At 36.4% G+C, this 17,596-nt stretch overlaps 1 protein-coding gene across 1 annotated transcript in view; it reads left to right on the plus strand.

The window, feature by feature from the left end:
- The window catches only part of LOC150101333 (uncharacterized), a 97,961-nt gene that overhangs the window by 34,296 nt on the left and 46,069 nt on the right, over positions 1–17,596 (plus strand). The gene's annotated exons all lie outside the window — the stretch shown is intronic.

The following is a 17,596-nucleotide window of genomic DNA, read 5'->3' on the forward strand; positions in this document are numbered from 1 at the left end:
TTATCCCGAACACCCTGTATTATTATTAATATTATTAATATTATTATTATCATTATTATAAACCTGCACACCAAGACAATATCCATGCAATGTCCCACAGAAGAAAAGCGACAGAAAACAATAATAGACGAAGAAATAGTTAACCACGAAATAAGAAAAACAAACTGGGAACACCTGACATCAGATTTAGCAGATATCTTATACAACAACATTAAACTCACACTGGAGGAAATATATAAGAAAGCTACAAAGAAAATCCGAATTCGTTCAAAAACAACACAAAATCCTTGGATAACACAAAACTTAATCCTAGAAATACACAGAAAGGACGCTTTATGGAAAGAATTAAAGCGATATCCAAATAACACAGCATTAAAAACTGAATATAAGATAACAAGGAATCGCCTTAAAACACAAATCAGAAATGCAAAAAGAAGCTACTACAGAGACAAACTAACCTCTGCACAAAACAACATGAAACAAACCTGGCATCTGATCAATGAGATGCTAGATTTTGTTCCCAACACCACCGCCTCCGAAACCATAACACACCGCTTCATGAAAGACGCAAAACCTATCCAACAACTTGCAAATGACTTTAACCAATACTTTGCAGACTCCATCCCAGAACTACACAGAAATATTCCCCCAATCACAAAACGTGACCCCCCACTTGGACCACAATCACAACAGGCATTATGGTTCCTAACCATAAAAGAAGCAGAACTTCTCTCTGCAATAAATCAAATCAAACCAAACAAAGGCCCAGGAATAGATGGTATCAGACCTAAAGATATAAAGCAACATGCAACTAGTTTAAGTCCTATCCTACTAAAACTAATAAATAAAATATTTAAAACAGGACAGATACCAAGTATGCTAAAGACAGCCATAATCACACCCATATACAAACATGGAAAAAGAAATTTAATCAGCAATTACAGACCCATAGCAACATTACCAATTATCAATCAAATTATGGAGCGGATCATACTGAAGAAACTCACAGCATACACTGAGATCTTTCATATTATCCCCAAAATACAATATGGTTTTCAGAAAAATAAGGGAACAACATCTCTCTTGGAAGACTTTACAGACGTAATTAATACCGCCTTAGACAAAAACAAAATTGCCATGGTAGTCTTTATTGATCTAACTAAAGCATTCGATACACTTACACATCAAACCTTGTTAGAAAAGCTGAGGCATGTTGGAATAGACGGGCCTCTTCACAGGTGGTTTACAAACTACCTTCAAAATAGAAAGCATATCACACGTATCGGGTCAAACCGAAGCAGAGAGCTACCAGTAACCTGTGGAGTACCACAGGGAGCTGTACTCTCCCCAACTCTATTCAACATTTACACGCACGATATAAATCAGCTACCACTCAAAGGTAAGATATTCCAATACGCAGACGATACAGCAATAATATCCATCCATAATAACGCAAGCATAGCCCAAACAAATATGCAACATGACATAAATCTGATCATAGACTGGCTCACGAAAAACTCCATACACCTAAACTCAGAAAAGACAAAATTAATGATATTCAGAAATCCACTGACTCGACCAGTTGATAACAAATATATAACGATCCAACATCCGCTTTTCAACATACAAAACACACAGAACAACAAAACCACTACAATCACGTAGTGGTTGAAACAATACGATACCTTGGAGTTTACTTCGATGCAGATATGAACTGGAATAGCCACATAAACCATCTACACAACAAACTCCGAACAACAAGTGGCAAACTCTACAGGTTAAAAGACATAGTTCCCATACGCCTAAAAACACTAATATACAAAGCACTATGCCAAAATATACTAAGATACGCTATAACAACGTATGCTTTCTGCGCACCCTACAAATTAAATAGATTAATGTCGCTACAATAAAAAATGACAAAAGTGATCTTTTGGGAACAAAGAGAAAATAACGACCTTATAAACATTGCAATGTCAGAACACAAAATACTGACAGCAAAACATTTATGTCGCTATGCAGCTTTGCTAAAACATTATTTCGATGCCAACTACAGGACAGTCAGAAATACATATCGCATAACAAGACCTCAGACAACTAATTATATCACATATAAATACAATAATCACTACGGAAAGGCCACACGAAACTTCTAGATCCCAGACATGATAAACAAATTACCTTTTGAACACTTACAAATAAAGAAACCTTACAAATTACAATAGCCTGAAAAGAGCTCTAAGGACATACTATGAACAAGAAACACGCACCCAATATACCATACAAATTTAATGAAACACAATATATTCGTTCAGGCTTCCAGTTCAGCGATGAATCAATGCAGTCCAAGTTATTGTGCGTGTGTGTATGTGTGTATGTGCGCGAATTTCTCAATCACAGATTTCGCAGCTTCCCAACACAGCAAAAAAAAAAAAAAAAAAAAAAAAAAAAAAAAAAAAAAAATCATAATAACCAACTGGTGTCATCCTCAGATAAGCTTCCATATAAGCTTCGAGGATGAAAGCAAAGAAATTAGTTCTCATCCAAGAAGTATCATATGCAACCAAATGCATGTAATGTACGTATCACATGAAAACCAATGTATGTAACGTATGTATTATATGTAAACCAATGTACATAATGTAAGTAACACATGTAAACCGATGTACGTAATGTAAGTAACACATGTAAACAAATGTAAGTAATGTATCATATGTAATCAAATGTATGTAATGTATATAATAACTGTAACAAATATATGCAATGTAATAAAAAAAATTCTTTAAATGTAAAAAAAAAAAATTATTATTATTATTATTATTATTATTATTATTCCTATATGTATATTTCTGGTTGCGATGGTTTTCTCCTGAATATGAATCAGAGAAACACAAGAAATAAGAGTCCAGTTATATATATATATAACTGGAAACGGCTAAGTTCTCTCAATCCATAAGAATTAGTTCCTTTATTCCTGACATGAGGGTGACACCTACAAAGTGAAGGAATGTTTTTTTTTTTTTTTTTTTTTTGTTGTTTTGTTTTGGAGTGTAGTCCTATATATGAGGTTCATGTTTACCACCTGGCCATTAGGCCATACACTGGCATGGCCATCGCATTTTTAATATAGCGTTAAAAGTTAAGTTTACCCCAAGCTTCATGTGTAAGTTCTGGGACTTGAACGATATGACAATGCGCTCTTACTGCAGTCTCCAAGAAGCCCCTTTTGTTTGGGTTCACCCGCTGTATGCCGGTCACTTCAATATGCATCGGCCACCGATTCGGTGTTTGTGAACTCCTTCAGACGGTTGTCATACGCGCTGCGAATTGCACGATTCGACCCTTGAGTTTGTCTCGCATCGATAACATAGCAAGACCACTATGACATCGATTTCGTGTAATGATAACTAACAGATCAGATTTGTATCTCATGATGGCGCATTTCATGAAAATTACAGAAATTTGGAGCTCAATAAAAACTTTGTTTTTAATATAGAGGATTTCAACCCAATAAAATTCGAAAAAAAAAAACTTAGAAGATATAAATTCACATCATAGCCTGACAGAAAATACAAGCTATCCTTTTTACGCATACCGAAAGAATCAAATCACATCTTTAAGTCATTTACTCAAGCTCACAGCAAACTCATTTACTCAAGCTTATTTACAGACAGCAAACTCATGCTAGAGAATGAGTTTTACACTGGAACCATAAAATTCTTCTGATCGTGTGAGCGAAAACTGCACTTATGCAGATAATCTAAAACAATGAAAGAAACGACGGACTCAGCTACATCATTTGAACTAAACGGTTACAACAACAAACTTGCTAAACTTCTTAAAACGAACTGTTTCCGTCCTCACCAACTAGACGATACATATAACCATATTCCTACTCTGCTTGCGAAAGGGTGCTAATCATATAGCCGACCAAGAATAAAACATTTGCACTTGGTGGGCTCTAAGTCCGGAATCAGAGAGAATAAAATGACATTTTACTCTCATTGGTTTAGGACAAAAAAAGCAAGATCTCCAAAGACAAAAAAAAAAGGCAGTTAACCCTTTTTATTCTCTTATAGGGAGTAGACAAGTCCTTTTAACACCCTATCTAATTTTTGGAGACTGAGTGGGCAGTTCAATCTCGGTAGCCAATCCAATCTGAGATAGTTGGCCGAAGACTAATTATAAGCGGCAACTGATGAAGAAACCGGCAAACAAGTTCTGCCATCTCTTGTTACCTAACCCTAACAGGATATGTTATTGTTTGAAATAATGTGGGTTCTACAGTCGATTTCCTTGAGTCTATGGGACAAAAAAAAACAAAAAAAACTGAGTTTTCGGGAGATAAAAATCCGCGTGCCTGTGCCAGAGGTCGACTAACTCGGGAATCGGTAGAAGAAAGGTTTAGAAAAAGTTCCTCCAGTCGGCCTAGCTGAAGAGTGCAAGCGCACTTCCACTGAGACTATTTTATTCAAGCAATAGGATATATATACATCATAGTAAATAATATTTACAATATGTACAGCTGCTTTTACCCTGAGTTATATGACTATTTGTTGTTGCAATCATTTAATTGTGAAATTGCTTCTCTTTCACTGAGCTACACAGGCCTAAGATATATATATATATATATATATATATATATATGTAGAAAGTTTTTAACTTGGGTAAATTATGTATTCAAGATACCAAATAATTTTATATAAACTTGGTTTTTAATCCTATTTCCAAAGTAAGCAAACAGACATACTTGTCTGTTTGCTTACTTGTGTAAGTGGGAGCCAGACCTGAAATACGAAGGTTGAAGTAATGCAGAGCTTATATAAATTTTACCTAAACAAGTTGCCACAAGGTGCTTTGACCTTATTAAAATATTATTAAATATTAAATATTAAATATTAATATGAAACCTTGTGGCAACTTGTTTAGGTAAAATTCATATAAGCTCTGCATTACTTCAACCTTCGTATTTCAGGTCTGGCTCCCACTGACGAGACCTCAATAAAGGTCGAAACCGGTCTGGGTAGTGACCCCTGCCTTTAATGCATAGCATCATACATCTCCGCAAAGGGATGTGCTTTGCATTAAGGGAAAAATACTAAGGAAAGTGATCGGATCTTAATCCACCTTTACTACAAGTTTCCTAGGTTCTGCACTACGTGCAGGCGCAAAATTGACATACTTGTCTGTTTGCTTACTTGGGAAATAAGATTAAAACCAAGTTTATATAAAATTACTTGGTATCTTGAATATATATATATATATATATATATATATATACAGGGTGTTCGGGATAAATTTGACAGTTTCGTAAGGAAAAAGAAAATCTTCTTTGTATCTATTAAATTTAATGAATTGGCAAAAAAACATTACAGGCAGAGTTAATTACAATACTATCAACAAGATTTACTCAAAATAACCACCATTAGCATCGATCACAGCTTCAATTCTGCTTCGGAACCTCGAACAAGCTGATGTTACAGTCTCCCTGGGAAGGGCCGCAAAAACTGTTTTAATTTTATCCATTAACTGGGCTTTTGTATTACTGGAAGTGCGATTGGTGTCTTTTTCAACTGCGCCCCATACAAAATAATCCATAGGGTTAAGGTCTGGGGAGTTTGGAGGCCAAACATTTGGACTGGTGAAGTCGTAGAAATTTTCAGACAACCATTTTTGACTTTTCCCAGAGGTGTGGCAAGGGGCCGAATCCTGCTGCCATACATACGGCCTACCATTGGCTACCCTTGTTAACCAGGGCTTGACTACAGTTAGCAACTCCACGAACAAAGCCCGAATTCCAATGCCAGGGTTCTTCAACACCTGTTCCTGCAGATTTGCGAGGAATTCTGCTGTACGAACGCAATCAGATCGTCTGCTAGGGATCTTTCTTCTTGCTACATCCTCGTAGTCACCATTGCAAGTCTCTAGTTCATGCCTGATTGTTTTTACTGTATTCAGGGAGCATTGGGCAGCAGTCGTAATATCCTTATTTTGATGGCGGGCACGAATCATCATGATACAAGTTATTCTCTTCCATGATTCAGGTGGGTTCCAGCTATCCATCCTTTCTGACATCTTGTATATGAATGAAGAAGGGTCCAAACTTTTAAATGAAGAGAAGTGTGTGTTAATACATGTAACTTACGGAAAAATATAATTAATTATAAATATGTCATATTTATCCCGAACACCCTGTATATATATATATTCAAGCATATGAATATATGTTATGATGTATAACATATATTCATATGTTATACATCATAACATATGATATAGCGTCCCTCAATAAAATGAGGGACGCTACATCAAAATAAATTTCGAAACCTGATAACAGATCTTCAAAGTCTTTTACGAATTTTCGTGACAGATTTTTAGCCAGATTTGCAGAAAGTATGTTCGGACAAACAAGCTCAGGGTTCAAATTGACTTCGCCCTCGTCATTCTGGAGACAATTTTGCGTGTATAAATCTGTTACGTGCAGTTCTTAAAGGCTAATTATTACAAGGAGAATATACACACTGCGGGAACAAATTTGAGTACTATAATAAAACTGGTTGATAATAACGATTACAATACTTATAAATTTCTCGTACTTTCCTGTTGACAGAACGTAAACAGAAAACCTATAAATTGTTGATTTTTGATTAAAAGTCTCAAACAATTTTTTTTTTCGTTTATGAAAGTTTATTGTATATGTTATATATACCCTTAGTGGACTATCAACCGGTTTAGTATCGGGAGCAGCACATTATTCTTTCTGCAAAAGAGACAAGCCAGGGAGACGCATTAACCAAAAAGGACTTGTTCAGAGAGAGAGAGAGAGAGGAATAACCAGCTCATTATTAATTTAGGTTTATAAAAAGTCGAATTATTATTATTATTATTATTATTATTATTATTATTATATTTTAATCTAATTAATTAATTTTAATTTAATTAATTTAATCTGCCCACGAAAGGTCAAAAACTATGGCACACTAGCAGCATGGGAGTGCTAAAGGCGAAATAATCTGAGAATGCCGCTCTATGGATCAAATACAAAACCTTTTCAAGAAAGATGAGGCTTCCAATAAGTAAGGTGGCAGCCTCGTACCAGGCTGTGAAAATCATCTATAACAACAAAAAAGACTTTCACAATCATCTGTTCCAGATTAGGGTTTGAAGACACAAAGTGTTCGCTGAAGAGCTGAAACGTTATACACTATCCAGTCAAGGCTTACATTCAGCCGTAGTAGAATATTGGACCTACGTAGTAAATATGAGATGGCATTTACAACTTGATGCGTAAAAATATTCTAGAAGAGTTGATATCCAGCAACTTAAATTATGAATTTACTAGTGTTTGAATGACTATCGTGGTAACTGAATTATAACACATGAGAGTCTTTTAGATCCATAAGTTAAAGTAAGTCTGAGATCCATACGTTAAAATTGGTTTGAACACTGTCTTGTATACAGCTAATTTAGTGTTTTGACTAATTTCTTTCTTATTCCATGTAATTTATTCAATTGACTTCCTGACATACGAGCTTTGCTAATTCTGTTGTCTATTTCCACATTTAAGGAATTCCACTTCACTAAAACTTGTGCCTAAATAGCTGATATGTTAACAGGATAAATACTAATCAAATCGAATTATGTAATCCTCAGCCCATCTACAGTACTAAAGCGGGATTCATTTACTGCGCTCCGTGTGGAAAGTGTCATAAAAACTATCCTGTGATTCCATCGCAGTCCCGCTATTTAGACATTGACATAAACAGTCCATTTCCCAAATGCATACCAAAGCTCTCAATTGTGGAAGTCATCATGTTTCGACCTCGCATTTGATGTCCCGAACACACCTCGGCCATTTAACTGACTGTGTTAATCCACCATTCCTTTTATTAATGAGGCATTTGCGAAACAGTTAATAACAGTTGCCGATTATACCTTTTAGTGTTATAAGCCTTCTTTATGTTTTGTGTTACACACACTCACGCAGAATGCTTGGAAGTTGACCAGAACACCCCACTTGCGTGTATTGGAAAAGAGCCCAAATCCAACAGGAAACCATTCATCTGCAGTTTCGTGTTCTTTCTTATTTTCACTTCGAGTAAAAACTTGGAAAGATATTTACAGCTTTGCATTAAATAAATTGACACTTTCCCTAAATCGAAGCACTAAACATTAATCAAAATAATGCACGTAATACTCTACGTGGACAGCTGAAGTGCCCTTAGTCCTTCCTAAAACACTTGAGTTCCGTGTCAAAAGAATAAATTGCGCCTTCACCGAATGATACAGACGTCCAGTGTTAAGAGGAGAAATTCTGATTGCAATGATAATCTCCTTCATTTTTTAATGTCGATCCCACTCACGACAGAGTGGAAACCTACAGCACATTTAGTACCTAACATTAAAGCAAGGACTAATTCCGCTTTACAAACTAAACACGGAAGATTTTTGTGCCACTTCAGGCCTCCAATAACGTATCACGCTGGGCGATGAAATTCATTTGCGAGCTAAAGACATTCGCAAGTATCAATGCCTGAGGTGGAATTCAAACCCAGAGGATGTGGATCGGAGAGGGGAAACGCTATGCTAGTAGTAGATCGTAGAGAGAGAGAGAGAGAGAGAGAGAGAGAGAGAGTGTGTGTGTGTGTGTGTGTGTGTGTGTGTGTGTGTGTGTGTGTGTGTGTGTGTGTGTGTGTGTGCGTGTGTGTGTGTGTGTGTGTAGTCATTAATGCGCTCTTATGCATAATAAATACCGCACATCGTGTGTACTAAAATATGGGTTTTATCATCCATAAACTTGCACAGTTATATGGAGCTCTGAATATTGATGTATGCATCGACAACATGAACAAATTGAGTTCAGTGAAAATTGCCGACTATGAAACGATGTTTTTGAGCAGCTTAAATGGTAGATTATGTTCGTGTGTGACTACCACCTTGCTTATTGAACTAGCCATTGAATTTAGCGACTGAATTAAACGAACAGGCCTGTTATGTTTTACAACTTGATCGATAATCAAAAGATAGCCTAGTATTATAAATTTAAAAAGACATGAAAAAAACCCACTATAAATTATATAAATATATGTGGACGTTCTTCTAAAAGACTCCAGAATGGACATCCAGTATGATTTAATTATTAGCCAGCCCACAAAATTTCATCAGGAAGACAATTAAATCATGGATATATGGATAACACACACACACACACACACACACACACACACACACACACACACACACACACACACACACATGTTAAAGATACCAAGCAATTTTATAAGCTAGGTTTTATATATATATTATATTTATTTATTTATTTTTTGAGTAGTAATACTGGAGGTGCTGCGTGCTGACGTAATATTATTTGTCTTTTTTTTTTTTTTTTTTACAATCACGAATGGGAGAAACCTAATTTAGTGACTCTGATTTGACGCGTGTTAGCTAATAAGACATATTTTTCTACTTTCTTTAAAAAAATTATTTACTTAGTTCGTTATCTAAGATGTAACTTAAGTCTTGAGGTCACTATATCGTTAAAACAATTTTATCCACACCCTAAAATTGTCCCGTATTCTTTATTAGTTCCGTGATCAACAAGTAGTTCTTGGGTAATCCTGATATTCCACAATTATAACCAGAGAACTCTCGTTAGATTCATTTATTAATGGTAAGCGAGGAAAATACAGAAATTAAAAGACGTGCGGTAGAAAACAGGCAATGTTCCTGATGCGTTGGTGTATTTCTAAAGTCCCTCGTTTAGCCTCAGAGCTTGCATGCGATATTTGAACAGCTAACGGTCTGGTCTTGTTATCTTACTTCTTTCTGATAACGCGAGGCGCGTCTGTATACCTTTTCTCACCGGTACGTGTTTCTCGAAGGGGAACACAGATGGCCTTTGAACACCAACGAATTAAATTTGCAATTTCTGTTCGTATCGCGCACACGACTTTCGTAGATGTTGACGAGGGTGTCACCAGTGTTCGCTTACTGTTTCCACAAGAGCAGAAGGAACTATTTGTGTATCCGAATGACTCACTCGGCAAACATATCTCGGCCGACCTGGTGAAGGGAATGTGACGGTGAACCGAGTTCCATATGAAAAATAAATGATCTCGGCAATCAAAAACATAGCAGGCCATGGTTCGGGTATTCCCTCGTTTGCTTTGCAATACCAAGGTATATTAGTGGTTAAATTCTTTACAAATATCATAAATATCTCACTGATAGCAAATAAGATTGAAATTATTAAGGACAACACCACATTCAAGTATACACGTTTTCACGCATATTCGGGGGGGGGGGGATGAATAAGTTAAATATTAACAAAGACAAGAAACGTCGCACTTCTATAAATAAGACATCCCCATTAAAAATAAAAATATAAACTTTTGCTGAACTTTTTAAGTCCAAAAAAGATGCCTTTTTATGATTTTGTTTCATTTGGTTGAATGAAGCATCTTGTAAACATTTGGATGGTTATTTTGATTTCCTAAAACTGTTTCCCGACAGTATCCCCCCATACTCTATACCGATATATGCAGCTAAGGGACAGAAAAAATGGAAATAGCAACCCTGAACTGAACGAGTGAGAACTTGTGATAATCGCAATGAAGGAATTGAGGTAGAACATGTAACTTACACATTATTCAACATATTCCCCACGAAGTGTTATACACTTGTTACAACGCTGCTGCATCATTTGCAATTCTCTGAGGTAAAAAAAAAATGTTGCTCCATATCATTGCTTTAATATCATTTTTGTTATAGGTGTGTATCAGAACACAGTTCTGTGTATCAGAACTTTTCAGTATCCCCTTGTATATGCGAATGCCATACCTTTTAACGAGTACACTATAATTCAAATATGTCTCGAGAGCAAGGTGAAGATCCAACATAGTTGCAAGAGAAAGCCTCGGTCAGCGTGAACGAGTTTAGCGAGCTGGTGCACATTGGGTAGGCTTTTCTGGGGGTGTGGGAAAGAGCAGAAAATGCAAATATATCGCAAAGAGCCATTTTGAAAGGGATATCATTCTGCGGAAGAGGTTGTCAACGAAGATACACAGGAAGCCCAGGGTGACACATAATCATTAATCCGAGTTACAGGAGGGGGGGGGGAGATCAGACAAACCATGTATGGAGTTCAAAGTAATTCGTAATACTCTGTAAAGTTTAACCTGAGTCTCTGCAGCTAAGTCCGGATAGGCAAAGCTCTTTGGCTGGAAAGATCTAGGTTCGATTCCCGTCTATGACGCGAGGAACCATTATCAGGTTTATCAGCTAACTCACCTTTAATCGAAAAGACTAAAGGTGAGTTAGCTGACAGCCAGTCTCATACGGACGCGGAGGATTTTTTCTCTTCCCGGACACCTGGGGTTTTCATCCTTAAAAATAGGTAAACCGGTCCCGTGACCACACACATACTTCGAGAAATGGCGGTAGCCTGTACAGACCACCTGCTAGGAAGTAACAACTTCTGACCGATACCTCACTCAATCCAAATGCTAATAATGGTATACCGGATACATCCATATGCTAACAACAAGTTTAAGGAATCTGAAAATAATTTCAGAATTTCTGGAGGCAAAGACATCATAACCAGAATACGCAAATCATCCATTACGACTGCGAACTCCAATTTGTAGGATATCGCCTGATCAACAATAACAAACGGTGGAATATATTTCATCCAATAAGTTCTTATGATGCTTTCCCTAAAATGATGATTGCATATGGTTCAGCGTAAGACAAAAGCTCTTTGCTTTATGCTCTACAATCCTGAAGGACTAATTCTGATGGTGAAATGTTTAGCAGTTCCATAATAGCCTCAGACGTACTTCGTGAGAATACAGATTCCTTGTTGAGAGGGCTGTTTTCTATGTCTATGATATTAATAATTCGGTTCTCAAGATTTGTGGCGGCGTTTAATTTCTTAATTAAAAAGATGTTTACTCCTTCCATGACTCTTTCAATTCACAAAGTAATCTTCAGGCATTATCTACTACTGTTCGGTGTACCACTGCTATGTGTTCCACTTGTTTCTTCCTCCAATGAAGCAGACAGATAATTAATGTATACAGTATGTCTCGATAGAAGTATGGGACAACATTTCTTTGTTAACGTGATGATTGCATATGACCCTAGCGTATGGTCAACTATACGAGTTTGAATAAACGTCCAGATCATAAACAAGAACTTCATATTGTTGTTCTGAATTTGAAATAGCTGTCAAATACAACACCAGCCAAAAGCATTATTACGTACCAAACATGCTATTGCATTCAGCTTGAAGAGTGGATCGTTTATCATCGGTCTGCCTATGAAGTGATGTAGGTCAAAGTATGTTCAGAATGGCTTTAGTCATTATCCAGGGATTATTGAAACTCAGGACGCCTGATCGCAGCAGTCAGCTTAATTTTCATTTTCACAAATGAAAATTAAGCAATTCGTTTAAAATAAAAAAAACTTAATTTAGACTTGGAAGTTTTCCCTCGAATGAAACATTCTTTTTTTGCAATTCACTTTAGCTTTCACACTCAGTATGAAAACTGAAGTGGAATCAAAAAGATTGTTTCAGTTTCTAAAACAGAATCTGATTATCTAACTTGCGGCCATTTATAGTACCGACTGGTCACAAATTTATAACCTTTCTTCCATAAGATTCTCATTAAAGAAAGGGTTTAATTTGACTTCGATTTGTTAAGGAAACCCTTAAATATAGAAGTCAGCAGCAGTTGTTTTTCAGGGTAAATCACTTGCAAAAATGGTAAAGGATAAGTTGCGGCTTATTTAAGTAGTTTATACCTTAATATTCACAAATGTAATTTTCATACTGCAGTTTTTCGTAGTATTGTATATACCTGGGTGTAGATACAAATAAAATGTTAGTGCGCTACAAATGGCAGACCAGGGGTGATATTGAATTCTAATTTTATACTCGAAACACACAGTAATCACAACTAGCACTCATTCGCCCATTTCCCTACATTTAGAGAAAAATCATAAAAAAACAATAATAATAAGTTTGAAAGTATTTGGAAAGGGAGCTCTATACAACCGTAGTAAGACATAAACAAAAATGAATTTGAAATCTTGCAAATCGAAGCAGCACTGCTCGCAAACATCAATCACCCATAAAGTGACTTACATGTGAACATGGAAAATAAATGAATAAATACATAAAAATAATAAAACTGATTTTGATCATAAGAAAGACCTGTTGATATTGTTATGGTGGTGGTGTGGCGATTACTTATGACAGCAGTCCGATAAACCTCCAAATATCTTTTTTTTTTTTTTTTTTATTGCCCTCTAATATTCCATGCGTAATTATTTCACTGTTGTTTCAGAGAAAGTGGAACCAGCTGGAATTACGGTGTACTGCGCTATAGGAACAGTATATTCAGTACATAACACCGTGTTTTAAGGGAGGAGCGAAAACCAGGGTTTAAGGGAGAAGAAACAACCACCAACTGCAGAAAACCATGTAAAAAGCTCATCGCATCCTAGACAGAATTCGAACTTACATCTTTTCAACCGATGTTCTTGCAATCGCAATCGCACTACAGAGGTACTGTTTGAGAGAGAGAGAGAGAGAGAGAGAGAGAGAGAAATGCTGTATGAATAAAACTTAAGTCTTCACATGATAGCGTATTTATGCAATCAACTATTTAACACAGTACATTTTTATGGAAATAATAGCATGCTAACTGCAGATTGCAGTTAGCATGCTATTATTTCCATTTTATTGCTATTATTGCTAATCCCAACAAAAGAAGCCACAGACGATTTATTCTTACTTAGAGCAACATATTCCTAAGAGATGGCAATGCCATCCGCTTTGGTCCAGCATTTTAATTTTGGTCAGTAAATGTCAAATTCAGCTTTTCTTAATTTCGAACCCACGACCAGAAGAGAGGTACCTTTCATTAACAGCTGCATGGCATTAACATTAACTTACTAATTGGCAACGTTTTTGGATTTTTGCTACCTATTTTATTCATTTAAATTTCTCATATTTGAGTCTTCGATTGGGTTAGGCTGTCGCGTCATATGTTGGGAAAGACACACAAAGCAGCAGGGTGTGATGTCTGTGAATTGCACGAATTCTTAATTTGTTTCTTTTGCGTTAGGTTATGACTCACCTGTTACGAGCTTAGACCAATTAGCCTAGCACATGATAAATGCCAAGAGAATTCGACCTCTCAGAAATGAGATGTGCAGGCCACTGTCGTTTCCAGACAAGTGACGCGTGGCGAAAGCATTTAATTATGTTTTCACTTCGGAACAGATATCATGCAATTATGTTAGTTGGTTGGCCATTCACCACTCGGCCATGAGTACTGGTGGCCGAGTGCTGAATGACCAACCCTAACACTTTCCCTATCTGAATTCTCATAGGTTGATCACACAGCTATAGTCTCAATAAGCTAAACAAAAAAAAAAAAAAAAAAAAAAAAGCTCGGAGATCTCAACCATTACTTATATAACAATTACAGTCATTTTGTTCTATTTTTTTTCAGGTCCTTGAAGTGTTAACGCAGTCTGCCATTGGTTACCAATGTCTGCGTAGAACCAACCTTAGCTAATAGCAAGGTTGAAAACATTTACAACCGTCTAAGTTCTTTTTATAAGGAAAATGTTTTCATCGTGTTTTATCATCTATCTCGTTATTTCATTCAGTTATTAAGGATACAAATGTAAATTTTAAATTCAATAAATCAATTAAGTTTCGATGATAAAGCACCTACTGAATCAATTCCGCAGAACTCCTTTTCCATTAATGACAATAGATGGCAGCACCATATGAGAAATTTGATAGGATCTTTCGCTTTGTAAATTCAGATTATGTAGGGTTAATCAAATTGAATTAAAATTAAAAAAAAATTATATACTTAACAAACATATAACTTTCACGGTCCATCGGTCAGAAACATAAAGACTAATTTCTTGAGTGATTAATAGCGTTATATTCTTTATCGTGTATATAAACATTCTAATGGAACACGGCTATAATTTTGTAAGAATCAAACAAATGTATGATTTGTTCAGAAATTATATGGTATAAATTAATAAATTATCATACGCAGAGACTGTATGTCCCGTACCATTACGTAAAGGGGTGGGGAATTTCCAAATAATAAATCAAGGACACACCGCAGAATCATTTATAAGCAAAACTCGTGTATACGGGAATTAATATACATGATTTGCACGTGAAAAAGTTGTTTAGGCTATTAATATAAATATTATGAAAGTCACTTACCCAAATCTCTGCCAAAATAAACAGAGAAAAAAAGTAATGGCTTCCTGTTCTACACGTTTATCCTACTGTGAGCAATGCAGATTAGACATATGCTCGGTTAGGTTTTCTGATAAGTATGAACCACATATTCAAGCGAAGAAGCAAATATTGTGTGCCTGCTCTCTTCCGGAGGGCTAAAGCATCTCTTGCGTTTCGAGTGGTGCTCTTTGTTGAACAAGGTGATCATCTCCAACAAGAGTGGGTTTTTCTAGTGGCTTCGCCAGCTAGAGATAAACGAATCATCAACCGTCCGAGGCACTTACCTGTCAACGTTCCAGTGTGGCACACTTGTCGCTGTGTTCATGAGGTTAACTGGAAAGTGAAATTAACAATCGGAATGGAAGAAGTTGAACTCTTTTATATTGTCATTTCAAGTCACATTCGAGTAACTTTTTTTTTACCAGAGTTTAGATCAAACATGAACCTCATGCTAGAGAAGAATGCAGTGTTAGATATTATTCGGTGTATTGTGCATTTCAATGTCATCCAGAAAATTTTATGAAGGACCAAAATATATAACTAGCACTTTGAAGCACTTTTTCTCTGAGAGCCAGCCGTAGATAAGTATTTTTCTTACAACTATTTGTAAGATAAATTTTAACATAAAAGACCTATTATTATGTTAAAACAACAGCATGATTATTTTAATATTCTGATATAATACAGATTCTGATATAAATATTCCATTTCCAATCTTGTCAATCATAAAAGAAAACATCTTGCCAGTCTGTGAATTTATTCGATAGCCATTGTTGCATTTATACAGAAATAAGAAGAACATAACAAAATCCTTCATAAATGCTAATATCCTAGATTATTCAGGGATGGATCGTTACAAACACGCCATCGATTAATTGTTTGCTGTGATGCTGGCAGAATTAAAATTTATCGCGAATAGGAGAGAGAGAGAGAGAGATCTGAGAGCATCAGTAGCAGGCCAGTCATAAAATAATATTGCGATTGCAATTAATTGGAAAAGTTTTCGTTCAGGTGGCGCTCTGGAAATTTTCAACGTAACATCACTTTCAGGAGCGTGTGCTATTCTTGGCAGTGAAATTATTAATTTTTGGAAAGAATTTTTATTTTTGATAATCGAAATTAAATACTTGTTATAGCTTTTCGTAGTAGACTACAATCTATATTGGTTTTCATGATTATAAAGTTTTAAATAATCTTGCAAATAAAATCAAATATATGTACAGCTTATTCTTTAGAGTGCAGGACCACACCATGTCATCAATGAGATCTCTTTTTTATTATTTTTTCTTTATTCTTTTTTTAACCAACTGCATACAGATTTAAAATCTTTTGTCAATGAATTTGGCCAAGTTTAGTAATAAGTTTTAAATTGTTCCAATTTATTTTATATCAACGAGTAAATGAAGTTTTCTGTTAGATCTATGCGGTATCATTTTAATTTAACACTCTCTATAATTCATTCACAGTTTGCACACCTTAAACAGTAGTTGCCTTAGTTACATAAAAGTAACTTATGACAAGAATCTCTCCCTTAATATCGAAAGTAAATCCAAGGATCCTCACAATGACATTCGCTCTATTCTGGCATGTACTGAAGACGACATTTACAAATGAGATTAAACTGAACATAAGAATGGAAATTCTATTAAATAAACTGTTGGGTGTTCAACGGTTTAAGAGTATTTATGCATCCGTTCGTTAGCCGTCTGCCTTGTCTGCTGTTTTACTCAAATCCAAATATCGATCCCTAATAAATACAACCGTCTCTTACTTCCGCACCGCCCTGCTACGAGCGCACTCTCTATACTTTCGGTGGCAGTAAAGCACAGGCTAACCCCGGAGTTAATTTAAGTTGCAGTCCGCTTGTCTTAATAAGCAACTCACGCAGCCACAGAAACGCGATGCACAAAGTAGCACTTAAACCATCAACGCCCGTCGTCTCCTTTCTAGCGACTGTCCTCACGGGAGCCATGCGTTCAAACTCCACCTTTAGGAGGATGACCGACTCGTCGCGATGGCCAATCAGGATACGTGCCGACGGCGTTGATAAATAAGCCGAAGGATAGCGCGTACCACCCCCCTGTCACCGACGGCAAGGTCTCCTGGGGTCTTCCGTCACGGGACATGTCACGGCAGGACCACCCTGTGACCGGTGTTGGCGATTCTTCCAGGTGGTTTCGACGTCGGGCGAGGAGCGCACCGCTTGCTAGCAACGCGAAGACTTTCCTTAACGTACAGACGCACACATGCACACACACACCTACGTACATCCAGCGTCCACAGCTAGCTTCCGAAAAGTGCCCGTAGCTAAGA

The sequence above is a fragment of the Typopeltis vanoorti genome, chromosome 11 (assembly GCF_054136105.1).
Source record: "Typopeltis vanoorti isolate ZY-2024b chromosome 11, IOZ_Tvanoo_1.0, whole genome shotgun sequence".
In the NCBI taxonomy this organism is placed as follows: Eukaryota; Metazoa; Arthropoda; class Arachnida; order Uropygi; family Thelyphonidae; genus Typopeltis; species Typopeltis vanoorti.